This window comes from Dasypus novemcinctus, chromosome 5, assembly GCF_030445035.2.
Source record: "Dasypus novemcinctus isolate mDasNov1 chromosome 5, mDasNov1.1.hap2, whole genome shotgun sequence".
Taxonomy (NCBI): Eukaryota; Metazoa; Chordata; class Mammalia; order Cingulata; family Dasypodidae; genus Dasypus; species Dasypus novemcinctus.
The window spans coordinates 36,951,678-36,970,280 of NC_080677.1; the positions used below are offsets into that span (position 1 = coordinate 36,951,678).

At 42.0% G+C, this 18,603-nt stretch overlaps 1 pseudogene; it reads left to right on the top strand.

Moving 5' to 3' along the window:
* Nucleotides 1–8,069: 8,069 nt before the first annotated feature.
* Nucleotides 8,070–8,974, top strand: LOC131278407 (fibroblast growth factor receptor substrate 2 pseudogene; annotated as a pseudogene).
* Nucleotides 8,975–18,603: the final 9,629 nt, after the last annotated feature.

Sequence of the window (18,603 nt, forward strand, 5' to 3'; positions counted from 1 at the left end):
TGCCAGCCTATAGCTGAGATCAGAAGAAGCTGGGATCATGAAGCCTTAAGAGGAAAGAGGAAGGTTGAACCCTCACAGACATTGTCTGCCATCTTGCTTCAACACATGGCAACAGACTTTGAGTAAGGAAGTACCTCATATGGTACCTTGAGTTGTACTCCTTAGGGCTGTGTAATTGTAAGCTTTTACCCCAATAAATAACCTTATAAAAGCCAACAGAATTCTAGTACTTGCATCAGCACCCATTTGGCTGACTAATACAGAATTTGGTACCAGGAGTGGGGTACATTCTGATACAATTACCAAAAATGCTGGGATGGTTTTATAAATAAATGAGTATTTTTTGGAGGAATTGTGAGATGCTTGATAGAAAAGGTCTAGATTGGGCTGAAGAGACTATTGATAGTATATGGATGCTAAAGAGATTTTTGATAAGGCAGGCCTTAGAAGTCATGAAACTATTGGAAACTGGAGGAAAGGTGATCCATGTTTTAAAGTTGCAGAGAACTTAGCATGATTGACTCCTGATGTTATATGGAAGGCAGAATTTGAAAACTATGAGCTTGGATATTTAGCCAAGGAGATTTCCAAATTAAATGTGGGAAAGACAGCCTGGCTTCTCCTTGCAGCTTATAGCTAAGTGTTAGAGGAAAAAGATAAGCTGATAATAGAATTACTGGGCACAAAGAAACCAGAAACTGATTCTGGAAATTCCAACCTTTGGAAATCAAGCCCTCAGACAATAGTGCCCCATTTAAGGAATTAACTAAACTTGGAAATTGTAAGTCAGGATTGAAAATGCAGTTATCCAGGGAAGACTTGTGGAAAGTGTAATTGTCTTATGTCTTGGATCCCTGCTTCCTGCATACTAAACCAATGGGCTTTTTGAGAGAGCTATATGAACAAAACCACTGTCAGCCTGACTGAAAGGGGCAGGAATGGGAGAGATAGAAGGGAAAATGGCTTAAGAGGAAAACCATGGAGGCTGAGGTCTGGAATTAAGATATCTACTTGGGGCCAAGAGAGGAACCCCACCCATGTGTACAGAGAGGATGAGTTTGCCCCTGCAATTGAAGAGGATGGATGTTCCAGCCTGCTGTTCAGGGAAAGTTTTGCCACCCCAGGCTACAGAGAGGGTGGAGCACAATCCTGAAGGGTTGGAAGATGAGGTCAACACTCCATAGATCTCAGGTAGGTGGGCCTTTTCCCCATAGATTAGGGAAGGCCAGGTTGCCAACTCATTGCTCTGAGAGAGTTGGGTTTGTATGCCTGAGATTAGGGACAATGTTGCCTCCTCCTCACTGTACTAAGAGGGTCGAGAATCTACCTCAGAGATTGGGTAAAGTGTGGCATCACCCCAGTATTCTAGGAGGGTGAGGTCTGGAGCTTGGTCACCACCCAGATGCTCAGTGAGGGTGGAACCAAGAAAATGGCCACTGGGCAAGCCTGTGGAAAGGGTGGGTCCCCATGAGGCCCTAGGGAGAAGAAACCATCATCTTGAGAATGACTCTCAGACTTTGAAATCTAAGGAAGTATATCCTGCAGGTTTTTGGAACTGTAGAGGATGAGTGACTCATGTTCCCCCCCAATTTCTCCTTAGGGTAATGCAAATGTTTATCCTTTGTCTCTCCCTTTGTATATTGAAAACAGGTAAATTGTTTTGTAACTTTCAGAAGTCTACAGCTGGATGGGATTTTGCCCCAAGACATACTGTATTTCTCTAAACTGATTGCGATATGATTTTGTACTTAGCATTGTTACTGAAATATGGTTCTTTTTTCAGTATGCCTTTTTGGAATTCAGAGGGTGGAATATGGCAGTTTGATATTATTTATGAATTCCAAAAAGAGATATTGATTATGTTTGTAAACTGGTCTGTTCCTCTGGGTGTGATATCCTTTGATTGTATTTGATTCAACTGAGATGCCACCCCTTTGGCTGATTAATACAATGGCCCATCCAAAGGAAGAGGAAACATTGATGAAGAAGACCCAGACTATAGACATACTGAACAAAGACTTTTAAAAAATAACCCTCAATGTGCTCAAAGATGTGAAGGAAAATACAGAGAAAGAACTAAAGGATATCAAGAAAACAATGATTAAATAATATAAGAATCTCATAGAAATTTTAAAAGGAACCAAACAGAACCAAAGAGAACTACTGAAGTTGAAGACCACAATAATTGAAATTAAAAATTCCCAGGAGTGTTTCAACAGCAGATGGGAGCTGGCAGAAAAAAGTTTCAATGAACTCAATAAAATAATTAAAGTGAGTCCGGCTGAGGAGCAGAAAGAATAAAGAATTAGAAAAAACAAAAATAGCCTAACAGACCTCTGCACACCATCAAGTGCACCAATATACAAATTATGGGAGTCAGAGAAGGAGAAAGAAGAGAGGAACAGGAAGAACATTAAAAGGAAAAAAATGACAGGAAACTTCCCAAAAGCAAAAAATGTGAACATGCACATGGAAGGAGCTCAGAGAACACTAAAGAAGATAAACTTGAAGAGAAGTATGTCCTGATACATACAGGTCAAACTACCAAGTGCAAAGGACAAGGAGAGAGTTCTGAAAGTTGCAAGAGTAAAACAATGTGTTACATATAAGAGAATACTAATAAAATCAAGTGCTAAGTTCTCATTTTAAAAAACCAAGAAAGCAAGAAGGCAGTGGGTTGAAATGTTTAAAGTGCTAAGAGACAACAATTGCCAACCAAGAATTTTATATCTGGAAAGACTTTCTTTCAAAAACGAGGGAGAGATTAAGATATTCCCAGATAAACAAAAGCTGAGGAACTTCATCACCGCTAGACCTGCCCTAATAAGCGATGCTAAGAGTTCTTCAGACTGAAAGGAAAGGACACTAGACAGTGGATCAAAGCAGTGTAAAGAAATAAGGACCACTGGTAAAGGTAACCATATATATACTGATAACTGCCAGTTCTATTGTTCTGAATTTTTATTTTGTATGTAACTCCAGTTTCTCAAAACTTACTGGTGGGTAAATGGATAAAAAGTAACGATAAATCTGTGGTTTTGGATATACAATGTATGACAATATAATTTGTAACAAGTTAAAAAAAAGGGACATAGAAATAGCATATACTATTGAAGTTACATTGGCATCAAATTAAATATGATTGTTATACATTTTGGATGTTAAATTTTAACTCCATGGTTAAAATTTATGAAATTATGAAGAAAATACATGAAAAAAATATATACAGAAAGAAATGGGAAGGGAGTCAATATGGCACAAAACAAAAAATCTAATAAATGTGAAAGTAGGCATTAATAGAAGAATTGAGGGACAAAAAGTATAAGACTTAGGTAGAAGATAAAGTAGCACACTGGCAGAAAAAAGCCCTGCATCACCAGTACTTTAAAGTAAATGGATTAAACTTTCTGGTAAAAGATACAGATGGCAAAATGGATAAAATGCATGACCAAACTATGTGCTGTTTACAAGAGACTCAACTTAAATTTAAAGACATAAGTAGATTTAAAATGAAAGGTTGAACAAAAATAAACCATTCAAGTTGTAACTACATAATATAGCTGTGGTAGCTATACTATGTCAGATAAAATAGGCTTTACATCAAAAACACTTATGAGACAACTAGCAGAGTAAGGAGCTTCTAGAGTCAGCTCATGCTACAGGGCAGTTAATAATCAACCAGAGCTATATAAAGCACCTGTGACATCCTCGAAAGAAAGGAAGGAGGAGACTGCCCATCTGCCCAGAATATAAATAAGTAGAGCACTTCATACCATGGAGGCCAGGGCCCAACCTCCACTGATGGCACAGGCTATTCCATGGCTGGAATCGGGAGCTCCACTTCACAAAAATGGGGGAGAAAGAAATGGTTGGGCACCAACTTCACCTACTGATTAGTAAACTTGGCAGGCTAAAGTATAATCCTAAGAACAGCTAAAGTTTGAACCTGTCCAAGTTAGAAAGAGGCCAGTAGCTGCCATTTTAACTCTGCGCCTAGCATGGGGGAAAGCAGGGCTGACTGAAAATCACAGTGCTGGTAGCAACTGACTTCTTTCCAGCCAAATAGGATTGCAGCTCTAGCCTAAGCCCCAACCCATCTCCAGCAGGGAGGAAACTGGGAGGACCTGTGCCAGCCTCTTTGGGAAAATACAGGCCACATCATGGAGGCTATTGCTCTTCCTGCTGTGGTGGTACAAGCAGTCACAGGAGCTATTCCATGACTGGAGTTGGAAGCTGCACTTCCCAAAAATGGGGGAAGAAGAGATGATTGGGCACCAACTTCAGCTACTGATTAGTAAATTCAGCTGGCTAAAGTATAACCCTAAGAACAGCTAAAGTTTGAACCTGAGTTGGAAAGAGGCCTGTAGCCACCATTTTGACTCCACCCCAAGCATGAGGGGAAGTGGGGCTGACTGAAAATCACAGTGATGGTAGGGACCGGCTTCTTTACACCCAGATCAGACGGCAGCCCTCGCCTAGGCTTCAGTCCCACCTCTGACAAGGAGGAAGCTGGTGGGACCTGCACCAGGCTCTCCTGGTAACTGCAGGTACATTCAGCAGGCACAGACTGAGTAGTCAGAAGTCTACCAGGGCAAATGCGGTTAATTTGGACCCACAAGGCATAGATAGCTGCCCACACCTGCAGCTCCATTCCCACCCCAGGCAGGGGAGGAAGGGGTGTGTATCTTTATCAGTCTCTCTGGGCAATTACAGTCTAGGCATGCATGACTTGGATTATTACACATGGCTGTGACTCTGTCCCTACCCCTGGCAAAGGAGAAAGGTGGGAGATGCTTCATTGGTCCCTGGGGCAGTGTAGGCAGCTTGAGCCTCCACAGCTTACAGCACCAACTACATTCTCAGCTCCTACTACACAACCACCAAGGGACAAAGGGCAAGAAAGCCCTAAACTAAAGAGAGAAACTGCACCCAGAATAAATACATCTAGCAAGTCAGATGCCAAGACACCATCAAAAATTATAATCCATACCAAGTAACAGGAAGATATGGCCCAGTTAAAGAAACAAGATTAAGCCTCCAGATGACATAAAGAGTTGAGACAACTAATCATAGATGTTCAAACAAAGCTCCTTAATACATTCAATGAGATGGCTAAAGAGAGTAAGAAGACATTGGATAAGCACAAAGAAGAATTTGAAAGCCTACTTAGAAAAACAGCAGATTTTATGGAAATGAAAGTTGCAATAAATGAAACAAAAAATACACTGAAATCATATAATAGCAGATTTGAGGAGACAGAAGAAAGGATTAGTGGGCTTGAAGAAATGGCTTCTGAGAGTGAACATACAAAAAAAGCAGATGAAGAAAAGAATGGAAAAAGTGGGACAATTTCTCAGGGAACTAAATGACAGCAAGAGATGTGCAAACATATGTGCCATGGATGTTCTAGAAGGAGAAGAGAAGGGAAAAGGGACAGAAGGAATATTTGAAGAAATAATGGTAGAAAATTTCCCAACTCTATTGAAGGATGTAGATATCTGTGTCCAAGAAGCACAACATACATCCAAATAAATCAGAATAGACCAACTCCAAGATACATATTAATCAGAATGGCAAATGCCAAAGACAAAAAGAGAATTCTGAGAGAAAAGCAATGCATAGCATATAAAGGATACCCAATAAGATTAAGTGTCAATTTCTTATCAGAAACCATGGAGGCAAGAAGACAGTGGTATGATATATTTAAGATACTGCAAGAGAAAAACTGCCAGACAAGAATCTTATACCTGGCAAGATTATCTTTCAAAAAGGAGGGTGAGTTTAGAGCATTCACAGTTAAACAGAGAATTTGTAACCAAGAGACTGGCTTTGTGGGAAATACTAAGGGGTGTGAGGGGACAGAAGTGACTCAGGTAATTGGGCACCTCCCTCCCATATCAGAGGATCTGGGTTCAGTTTCCAGTGCCTCCTAAAGAAACAAGGAAGACGAATAGACACAGCAAGTGCAAACAATGAGGGAGTGGGGAGAAATAAATAAATAAATCTAAAACAAAAGAGAGTCTTGCCAAAACCTATTGTGTTTCTACAAAGGGTGTGTGACAGTCTGAAAAGAAAAGATAGGATGAGAGAGGCCTGAAACAGAGTGTAGATGCAAGAGTGTCCTTTGTGAGATAGAGCAGACGCACATCATCATTGCAGAGTGGTAGGAATGTGGAGAAGTGTGGGAAAATACAACTGGAGTGACTTATGGACTGTGGTTAAAAGCAATACTGTAATACATCCATCTATGCCTAAGATGTACTGTGTTGATAAGGGGGGAGTATGGAAAAAGTGTGCCAAATGTACACTGTGGACCATGGTTGGTGGTAATAGCCTGACGATATTATCTCATTACCTGTAACAGATGTTCTAGCATGGTGTGCTATGTTGATAGAGGGGTGTTGTATAGGAATTCTGCACATGTGCATGATTGTTTTGTAAGTTCACAACTTCTGTAATAAAAATATATTTAAAATAATAACAACAAGGTGGTATATTAGTCAGTCAAAGGGTGTTGATGCAGACTACCAAAAATCTGTTGGTTTCTATAAAGGGTGTTTATTTGGAGTAAAAGCTTGCAGTTAAAGGCCCTAAAGAGTTCAACTTAACCAAACTCTGTTTCCATGTGTTGAAGCAAGATGGTGGATGATGTCTGCTAGGGTTCAGCCTTCCTCTTCCCTCTTAAGGCTCCATGAGTCCAGCTTCTTCTGGTCTCAGCTGTAGTCTAGCATAATTCTGCTCTCTCTTCCCAGGGCTCATTTGTTTCCTGGCTCAGCTGCTCTGTTTTCTTCACAAGACCAACTGTAAACTATCAGGTGAAAAACTCATCTCACTTCCCAGGGCCTTTGCTGTGTCTATTGAGCTTTCTCTCTTCCTCTGTGTTCTTCTGTATATCTACTTCCTTGTTCTTGATTATCTGTTTATATAGCCTACAAAGAGGGCAGGGACTCAAACTGAGTCACCCAATGACATGGTCAAATCAAAGCACTAATCTTGATTTAATCAAGTAAACATAAAGCCTTTGAATGTAAATCAATAAAAGGGTATCATGCCCAGAGGAACAGATGAGTTTAGAAATATAACCAATATCTCTTTTTGGAATTCATAAATAATGTCAAACTACCACAAGGGGTAAGGAGCCTGAACAGCCAAAGGTATCTTGAAGAGAAGAAGAAAGAAGTTGGAGAACTCACACTTCCTGACCTGAAACCTTATTAGAGGGGAGCAGATGCTCAAGTTGTTGAGCACCTGCTTCCCATGTAAGAGGTCCTGGGTATATACCCAAAATAATTGAAAACAGAGGCTCAAACAGATATTTTCACCCCAGCGTTCATAGTGGCATTATTCACAATTACCAAAAGGTGGAAGGAATCCAAGAAGAGATGCATACAACATGGATGAATCTTGAAGACATCATGTTGACTGAAATAAGCCAGGCACAAAAGGACAAATATTATATGATTTTACTGACTTGAAATAGAATAAGCAAACACATAGAGTCAGAATCTAGAATATAGCTTACTAGGGGACAGGGTGATGTTAGGGAATAGGGAGTTAAGACTTAAAAGTGATGATGAAAACTTTGGTAATGGATGATGGTGATGGTAGCACAACATTGTGAATGTAATTGACAGCACTGAACTATATATTTGAATGTGGTGAAAGGGGAATTTTGGTTGTATAGTTGTTACCAGAATAAAACTTTTTAAAAAACACTATGGGAATGAAGCCTTGCAGCTACAGCTCCTAAGGCTCAATCAGTTCTGAGCAGGTGCTCCAGCCCAGGTAGGAGCTGGGGTTCCACGCGCCGCCGACCCGTGCCCCACCGACAAGGTAAATGCCCAGAGGCAGAAGTGATGAAACAGTCAATTTGTCAAAAAGTAAGATGCAGCAGAAGCTTTTCAAACAGATTGAAACACAATTACATCTGTTTTTCTCAGAGAGAGTTCCACAAGGTTAAGTCAGCCAACAAAGAAAACATGGTATTTTGAAGTATAATTAAACTCCTGATGCTGCAGCAGAGGCTAAGCTTACTAATAGCTAGATCTAGAGCTCATATAGTCTTCTGAAGAAGCCTGGGTAGCTGTTGTGACTGTGCAGATAAAAACACCGCCCCAGATAACCATCGGAACAAGTTTAAGGTTATTACTGTGGATGATGATGGGAATGAGTTAGGTTCAGGCATAATGGAACTTATAGACACAGAACTGATTTCATACACTTGTAAATGTGACTCATTAAAATGGCACTACCCTCCCTGTGGTGCTATGGCTATGATTCAAATCTCTTTTCTTTTGAAAGTGGTCGAAGGTGCCAAGCTGGACAAGGAATTTTTGCCTTTTAAGTGTGCCCATGCAGAAGAATTATTTAACATGTTGCAAGAGATTATGCAAAATAATAGTATAAATATGATGGAAAAGCCAGCCATAGAAAGAAATAATCATCAGACAGAATTGGAAGTTCACAGAACATCTAGAACACCTAAACTCCAGGGTTTGACTGCTCAGAATTTACCTAATGGATATCCCTGATATTCCTCATTTGGAGATGCTTCATCACATCCTTCAAGCAGACATCCATTTGTAGGAAGTGCACGCCTGCCTTCAGTAGGTGAAGAAGCTACATACACATCCTTTGCTTGTGGCTGAGGAACAAGTACATACCTATGTCAACAGTACAGGTGTGCAAGAAGAGCAGAAAAATCACACAAGAGTGCACGTCCCATTGGAGGCAAGGGTTTCTAATGCCAAAAGCAACACACTGAAAGAAGAACCAAGTAGCATTGAGGACAGGGATCCTCAGGTTCTTCTTAAGCATGGATAGGGCATCTGCCTACCACACGGGAGGTCTGCGGTTCAAACCCTGGGCCTCCTTGACCCGTGTGGAGCTGGCCCATGCACAGTGCTGATGCGCACAAGGAGTGCCCTGCCACGCAGGGGTGTCCCCCGCATAGGGGAGCCCCACGTGCAAGGAGTGCGCCCCGAAGGAGAGCCATCCAGTGTGAAAGAAAGTGCAGCCTGCCCAAGAATGGTGCCACACACAGAGAGCTGACACAACAAGATGACGCAACAAAAAGAAACACAGTTTCCTGGTGCCGCTGATAAGGATAGAAGTGGTCACAGAATAACACACAGCGGGAGGAGGCAAGATGGCGGCTGAGTGAACTTCCCGGTTACTAGCTCCTGGAGGGAATCAGCTGGGAGGCGTCGGAGACTCCTTGGGACGGGGCTGTTTCGGGATTTTTCCTGGTCCCAAGGTGTTTAGACATCGATTTGGAGGGAAGGTAACAGAGAGGATCCATCCGTGAAATATACACGGAGATCCCAGCTACGTGTGGAGGATTCCCTCCTTGGGTAGGCAGAGCCGAGGCAGCTAGCACCGCGCCGAGCCCCGGCGGGTGGCGGCCAGGGTAGCCTAGCTGGGCCGCGGTGGGCAGCGGGCGGAGGATCCGAGCCACGCCGCGGTGGGCGGCGGGCGGGAGAGCCGAGCCGCGCTGTGCCGCGGCGGGCGGCGGGCAAGGGAGCCGAGCCCAGCCTAGCTGGGCCGCGGTGGGCGGCGGGCGGGAGAGCCGAGCCGTGCTGTGCCGCGGCGGGTGGCGGGCAAGGGAGCCGAGCCCAGCCGAGCTGCAGCGGGCGGCGGGTGGCAGGCGGGAGAGCCAAGCTGCACTGTGCCGCAGCGGGCGGCGGGCAAGGGAGCCGAGCCCAGCCGAGCCTAGCCGCGCCACGGCGGGCGGCGGGCGGGGAAGCCGAGCGGGGCCGAGCCCAGCTGAGCCGCGGAGGGCGAGGGGGCCGAGCCCAGCCGAGCTCGGTCGAGCCCAGCCGCGCCGCGGAGGGCGGTGAGCGGGAGAGCCGAGTCGTGCTGCGCTGCAGAGGGTGGCGGGCAGGGAAGCCGAGCCCAGCCGGGCCCAGCTGAGCCCAGCCGAGCCGCGGCGGGCGAGGGAGCCGAGCCCAGACGAGCTCGGCCGAGCCCAGCCGCACCGCGCTGGGCGGGAGAGCCGCGCCGCGCTGTGCCGCGGCGGGCGGTGGGCGGGAAAGCCGAGCCCAGCCGAGCCCAGCCGAGCCGCGACGGGCGGGGGACCCGAGCCCAGCCGAGCCTAGCCAAGCCCAGGCAAGCCCAGCCGAGCCACGGAGGGCAGGGGACCGGAGCCCAGCCGAGCCCAGCCGAGCCCAGCCGAGCCTGGCGGTAGGGTTTCTGTTCTTTGTTTTTTGTTTTTTTTTGTTTTTTTTTATTTTTTATTTTATTTTATTTTTGTTGTTGTTGTTGTTTTTTTTAATCCTCTCTTTCCTGTCCCCAATATTCTTCTTATACTATTTCATCTTAACAATACAATAGGTCCTACAGGAAATACCTCACATTTGCTGGGTTTCCTCACCCTCCACTGCCTCATTTTTCTGTGAATAGATTTAGCCTATCTACACTATCCCCTTTCCCCTACAACTTGATATCCTCCACCATCTACTATCTCTCCTATATTCCATTTCCCTTTCTTTGATCCACAAAGTGTCTAACTCTTAATTTCTAATACCTTTGTTTAGTTTTCCATCTGGTATTCATCCCTGAAACTATTACCTTTCTTTTCTCTTTCCCTCTCTCACGGAAACAATAGCCTCTTAGTACGTACCACATTCCTCCCATATTCAGTCGTCTACCTCATTATAGGTACTTTCCTACTACTATAACTCTACACAATTTACATGATCTAACCTCCATCCTCCCAGAACTCATATTGTTGCTTTGTTAACATATATCACCAATACTACTTCACACTTTTTCCTCCCTTACACAATTGCCTTTCCCCAGCACTAATACTTTCCTTTAAAGTGAGCTTAACTAGCAATAAGAAATTGGAATAAGAAGAACAAAGTGACAAAGAGAAGATATAACACTTACGCAAAAACAACAGCTAATTAATCTCCAAGACTAGACAAAGAAGCTAAGGAACTGATTAAACCCATCAAGAAAAAATGTTGACAAGACAGCAACAAAAATCTACAAACCAAACCAGTAATCAGGAAAACATGGCTGAATCCAATCAGGAAGGGGGGCAGGACTTCGCACAAGCAATGAAAGATCTCAGATCATTTATCACCGACAAATTTGATGAAGTAATGAAAGAGGTTAACAGCATGAAGACAACACTTGGAGGGGAAATTGCAGACATGCGCAAAAAAATAACAGATATGATGGAAATGAACACCACAATTCAAGAAATCAAAAATACACTTGCAGCAAATATCAGCAGACTAGAAGAGGCAGAGCAGAGAATTAGTGATGTGGAAGACAGTGCATTGGAAATCAAACAGATAGTAGAAGTGGTCAATAAAAAGGTAGAAAAAATCCAAATAGGACTTAGGGACCTGAATGATAACGCAAAACGCTCAAACATACGTATTATAGGCATTCCAGAAGGAGAAGAGAAGGGAAAGGGGTCAGAAGGACTGTTGCAGGAAATAATGAATGAAAACTTCCCAAATCTACTGAAAGAGACAGATGTACATATCCAAGAAGCACAGCGCACTCCACTGGTCATAAACCCCAACAGGCCCACCCCAAGACATATACTTGTCAAATTATCCAATGCTCAAGACAAAGAAAAAATTCTAAAAGCAGCAAGAGAAAAGAAAACCATCACATACAAGGGAAACTCCATAAGATTAAGTGCTGATTTCTCATCTGAAACCATGGAGGCAAGAAGGCAGTGGTATGATATAGTCAAGGTACTAAAGGAAAAAAATTTCCAACCAAGAATACTCTATCCAGCTAAACTAGCATTCAAAAATGATGGAGAGTTCAAAATATTCACAGATAAACAGAAACTGAAAGAGTATATCAACAAGAAACCTCCCCTTCAAGAAATTCTTAAGGGAGTTCTGCAGGAAGAAAGGAAAAAACAGGACAGTCAGAGATGGAGGAGAGTGTAAAAGCAACAAGAAAGACAAAAATAGAAGGGGAAAATAAAATAATACAAACAAAATATAACAAACACAAATCCAACCAAAATATGGCTACCATAAATAACTCTCTAAACGTAATAACACTGAATGTCAATGGACTAAACTCACCTATCAAAAGATTCAGACTGGGACACTGGATAAGGAAATACGACCCATCTATATGCTGTCTACAAGAGACACATCTTAGACCCAGAGACTCATGGAGGTTGAAAGTGAATGGCTGGAAAACAATCATACAAGCAAACAACAACCAAAAAAAGGCAGGAGTAGCTATATTAATATCAGACAAAATAGACTTTAAATGCGAAACAATTGTGAGAGACAAAGAAGGATACTATATTTTAGTGAAAGGGACAATCTGTCAAGAAGATCGAACAATCATAAATATTTATGCTCCTAACAAGGGCGCCTCTAAATATGTGAGGCAAACGCTGGAAAAACTAAGTGAAAGAATAGATGCATCTACAATTATAGTGGGGGATTTTAATACACCACTATCAACTCTGGACAGAACATCTCAAAAGAGAATCACTAAAGAAACAAAACATTTGAACAGTATATTAGAAGAGCTGGATCTAATAGACATATATAGATCATTACACCCAAACACAGCAGGATATACATTTTTCTCAAGCGCACATGGAACATTCTCCAAGATTGACCATATGCTAGGCCACAAAGAAAGGCTTAATGAATTCAGAAAGATCGAAATCATATAAAACAATATCTCTGACCACAGTGGAGTGAAGCTGGAAATTTGCAAGGGACAGAGACCCAGACTCCACATGACAATTTGGGAATTAAACAGCACACTCTTAGAAAAACAGTGGGTCAAAGAGGAAATCTCAAAAGAAATCAATGACTACCTTGAAACAAATGATAATGATAACACAACATACCAAAATTTATGGGATGCAGCAAAAGCGGTACTGAGAGGGAAATTTATAGCCATAAATTCATATATCAAAAAAGAAGAAAGAGCAAAAATTGGAGAACTAACTGCACTTTTGACGGAATTAGAAAAACAACAACAAAGTTACCCAACAGGAAGAAGAAGGAAGGAAATAACAAAGATAAGAGCAGAACTAAATGAAATAGAAAATAAGAAAGCACTTGAAAAAATAAACAAGACCAAGAGCTGGTTTTTTGAGAAGATCAACAAAATTGACAAACCTTTCGCAAGACTAACAAAGAAAAAAAGAGAAAAGATGCAAATACACAAAATAAGAAATGAGAAAGGTGATATCACCACTGACCCCACAGAAATAAAGACTATCATAAGAGGATACTTTGAAAAACTATATTCCAACAAAAATGACAATTTAGAGGAAATGGACAAATTCCTAGAAACACATAAGCAGCCCATACTGACGAAAGAAGAAATTGATGATCTTAACAAACCAATCACAAGCAAAGAGATAGAATCAGTCATTAAAAATCTCCCAACTAAGAAGAGCCCAGGGCCAGATGGCTTCACAGGTGAATTCTACAAAACATTCCAGAAAGAACTAACACCAATCCTGTTGAAACTATTCCAAAAAATCGAAACAGAAGGAACACTGCCTAATTCCTTCTATGATGCCAACATTACCCTAGTACCAAAGCCAAACAAAGACACCACAAGAAAGGAAAATTACAGACCAATTTCCCTAATGAACCTAGACGCAAAAATACTTAACAAAATACTTGCTAATCGTATTCAACAACACATTAAACAAATTATACACCATGACCAAGTGGGATTTATTCCAGGTATGCAAGGATGGTTCAACATAAGAAAATCAATCAATGTAATACACCATATAAACAGATTGAGAGAAAAAAACCACATGATTATATCTATAGATGCAGAAAAGGCATTTGACAAAATACAGCACCCCTTCCTGATAAAAACACTCCAAAAGATCGGAATACAAGGAAACTTTTTGAACGTGATAAAGAGTATATATGAAAAACCGAAAGCCAACATTGTTTATAATGGCGAAATCCTGAAATCCTTCCCTCTAAACTCAGGAACAAGACAAGGATGCCCATTGTCTCCGCTCCTATTTAACATTGTCTTGGAAGTACTTGCTCGAGCACTGAGACAAGAACCAGATATACAAGGCATTCAAATTGGAAGGGAAGAAGTCAAAATTTCATTATTTGCAGATGACATGATCCTATATATAGAAAACCCTGAGAGATCTACAACAAAGCTCCTAGAACTCATAAATGAGTTTAGTGAAGTCGCAGGTTATAAGATCAATGCGCAAAAATCAGTAGCATTTCTATACACCAATAATGAGCAAGATCAAGAGGAAATCAAGAAACAAATACCATTCACAATAGTAAATAAAAAAATCAAATACCTAGGAATAAATTTAACTAAAGAGGTAAAAAACTTATACATCGAGAACTATACAAGATTGTTCAAGGAAATCAAAGAAGACCTAAATAAATGGAAGACTATTCCTTGTTCATGGATAGGAAGATGTCTTATTAAGATGTCTATCCTACCAAAACTGATCTACACATTCAATGCAATCCCAATAAAAATCAACACAGCCTTCTTTAAGGAACTAGAAAAACTAACTATGAAATTTATTTGGAATAGAAAGAGGCCCCAAATAGCCAAAGACATATTGAAAAAGAAAAATGAAATAGGAGGAATCACACTTCCTGACTTCAAAACATACTACAAAGCTACAGTAGTGAAAACAGCATGGTACTGGCATAAGGAGAGACACACAGACCAATGGAATCGAATTGAAAGTTCAGATATAGAACCTCATGTATATAGCCATATAATATTCGATAAAGCCACCAAACCCTCTCAACTGGGAGAGAATGGCCTATTCAACAAATGGTGCCTGGAGAACTGGATAGCCATATGTAGAAGAATGAAAGAGGATTACCATCTCACACCTTATACAAAGATCAACTCAAGATGGATCAAAGACCTAAATATAAGAGCCAAGACCATAAAGACCTTAGAAAGCAGTGTAGGGAAACATCTACAGGACCTTGTAATAGGAAATGGCTTCATGAATATCACACCAAAAGCACGAGCAGCAAAAGAACAAATAGATAAATGGGACTACCTCAAAATTAAAGCCTTCTGCACCTCAAAGGAGTTTGTCAAGAAAGTAAAAAGGGAACCCACACAATGGGAGAAAATATTTGGCAACCATATATCTGATAAGAGACTTATAACTTGCATATATAAAGAACTCATATATCTTGAAAACAAAAAGATAAACAACCCATTTAAAAAATGGGAAAAAGACTTAAACAGACACTTCTCCAAAGAAGAAATACAAATGGCTAGAAAGCACATGAAAAAATGCTCCAAATCTCTAGCAATCAGGGAAATGCAAATCAAAACTACAATGAGATACCATCTTACTCCCATAAGATTGGCAGCCATGAAAAAAACAGTAGAATACAAATGCTGGAGAGGATGTGAAGAAAGGGGAACACTCATCCATTGCTGGTGGGAATGCAGAAGGATCCAACCATTCTGGAGGACAGTTTGGCGGTTTCTCAAAAAATTATCCATAGATTTGCCATATGACCCAGCAATACCACTGCTGGGTATATACCCATCAGATCTGAAAACAAGGACACAAACCGATATATGTACACCAATGTTCATAGCAGCATTGTTCACTATCGCCAAAAGTTGGAATCAATCCATGTCCATCAACAGATGAGTGGATCAATAAAATGTGGTATATACACACAATGGAATACTACTCAGCTGTAAGAACCAATACACTACAATCGCACGTGATAACATGGATGAACCTTGAGAATCTTATGTTGAGTGAAGCAACTCAGGCATTGAAGGACAAATACTATATGACCTCAATGATATGAAATAAGTTAACTGCCTCAGAGAGCTAGAGTCTGGAAAAGTGGCTTACAGGAAATCGGGGGGTGGAGGAAGGATGTGAGTTAATGTCTGCAGGGGTGGAATCTGTGATGAGCTGGGGGTAAGTATGAGCACAAAGAAGGGACAAAATGGGGGCAAGGGGTTACCTTCGGGTGGGGTTTTCTGGGTTTGAGGGGGGCTGGGGATGGGTAGAGGGGTAATATTGTCCAAGAAATAGGTGGGAGGGAGGGGCAACATACGAATATGGGAGAGTGTCAGAAGTTCGTTGAGAACTAAATGTTGAGTAAAACGTATCAAAGTATAAGTAGGAGGGTTACCTGGTTAGGACACTCAGGGGGTATGGTCTGATGCGTGACGGACTCCGGAGGGAATAGCTGAAGGCTCATTTTGCCAAGGTGGGTTCTACCATTGGGTGGGGTGGACCCATATCCTGGGGAAGACTAATGCCGTTGAATAGAGAGAACTGTATCTCTTGTGAGAAAGGACGGCTCCCAGGGTATTAGATTGGCAGGCGTTGTGGGCCCTAAGGGGAGGGGAAAATGGACGTGCAATGGATGGAACAAAGGTAAATAAGGGGGCAAAAGAGGAGTTATGTGAGAGTACACGAGGATGAATATAAAACAGCTAATATTACACCAAAAACATATAGGGGATGACAGACTAATAATGAAAACCATAAGACAAAACATAGGATAACTAAAAAATTTAGAAAACTGTACAGCCTAAAATATGGACCACATAGTAAGCACAAATGTCACCTTGTTTGAAAACTATAGTGTTGGAATCTGTACATCAGTTTCAGGAAATATGATATGAATAAGTTAAAAGATTATTGCTGTGCAAGGGAAAAGGTTTTATGGTGGATCTGGGGAAATACTGTATATTGTATATATGAATTTCAGTGATCTAAGACTCTTCTGAAGCTGACATTATGTTGGGATTCACTTTACGGGAAGTTTTGGATCACAGAATGGTTCAACAATGGCAGCGGAGGAATACTGATATGGGATGTTATTGACAGGATATATATGGTTGACAGGGAGTTATACAGGGCATATGCCCAGGGTATATGGTAATGTCTATATATACTCATAGTGGAAACAAAAACAACAGCTGGGGGGGTACTGGGCTCCTGGCCGGGGGGTCACTGTTGTGGGCCCTGGGAGAGCAGCGGCAATCCTCCAGGTGCAACGGCAAGAACCAGGAAGGAAGGAGGGCCCAACAGTGGGCTCGTGATACTAATGGTTACACTTTTGAGCCTATACACCTGCAATAAGAACAAGGCCTAGAGTAGCATTGTGCCTGGGGGTTTCCTCCTGACAGCCTGCATGTTACTCAAATGTGGCCACTCTCACAGCCAAACTCAGCGTGTAGATGCAATGCATTCCCCCCAGCGTGGGACATGAAACCCGGGGATGAGCCTCCCTGGCACCGAGGGATCACTACCACATACCAACTGAAGAAGCAACTAGAAAATGACCTTGAATTAAAGATTCAATGCGGAACAGCAGAATATACCTGTCTACATATAATGACATGACTTCGGGAAGCTGTTTGACCTAATGTAAGGGGGAAATGGAAAGGAGAAATGAGATTATAAGGCTGTGAGTCTCTAAAAAAGAGTCTGGAGGTTGTCAGAAGGAATACCCCTATGTACAACTGAACAGAGTCTAAGAGACAGATAAGGTAGATACAACCCCAGGTATTGGTTCTTTTGAAGGATAAAGAGACCCACGGGTTCTATGGTCATGGCAGAAGGGGTTCACTGCCATGACAGATAGCCCTTCTTTGGAGCTGGTGTTTCTGCGTGATGGAATTGGACTCAGAGGGGATCTCTTTTCACAAGACTTGCATGCTACTTTATTGGAATTGTAGTCGGTGCTGGGTTTAAGATATATGTAGGGGATTTGAATCTCTGGACTGATAATATGACACCCAGGCCCAGAGCCTCAACAGACTTCAGCTCCTACACTTTGATTTATTGGACTTACTCCACTCAGCTAACATGGAGTTGAAGAAGGTCAACCACCACAACATGGAGCCTAGAGTGTCTACAACTGGAAGTGGGAGGAGTGCATCCAGTACCCATATGGAATCTAAGCCCTCACTTGACATAGATGTGCAATGGACACAACCAATCCAATGTCCACAGAGAAAATGTGGAATGGGTGTGGGAACGGTAGCCATGGTGGCTGCTGGGTGTGGGGAACGGGAGGAAGAGATGAGATGTGGAGGCGTTTTCGGGACGTGGAGTTGTCCTGGATAGTGCTTCACGGACAATTACGGGACATTATAGATCCCCCCAGGGCCCACTGGATGGAACGTGAGAGAGTCTGGGCTATGATGTGGACCATTGACTATGGGGTGCAGTGATGCTCAGAGATGAACTTACCAGGTGCAATGGATGTGTCATGATGATGGGAGAGAGTGTTGCTGTGGGGGGAGTGGGGGGCGGGGGCGGTGGGGTTGAATGGGACCTCATATTTTTCATAATGTAATTTAAAAAAAATAATTAAAAAAATAAAAATAAATAAATAAATAAATCTTTAAAAAAAAAAAGAATAACACACAGCGAATGGACACAGAGAACAGACAACTGAAGGAGGGGGGAAGAGAAGGGAAGAGAAATAAATAAATCAATAAATCTTTAAAAAAGAACAAAAGCAATTAATGGAAAAAGAGAAACTAGCAACTTGGAAGAGGTCAAGTTAGTGGAAGTGGTACAAATAACACAGAATGGGACACTGGGTATGACAGTGATGAATGAAGAGG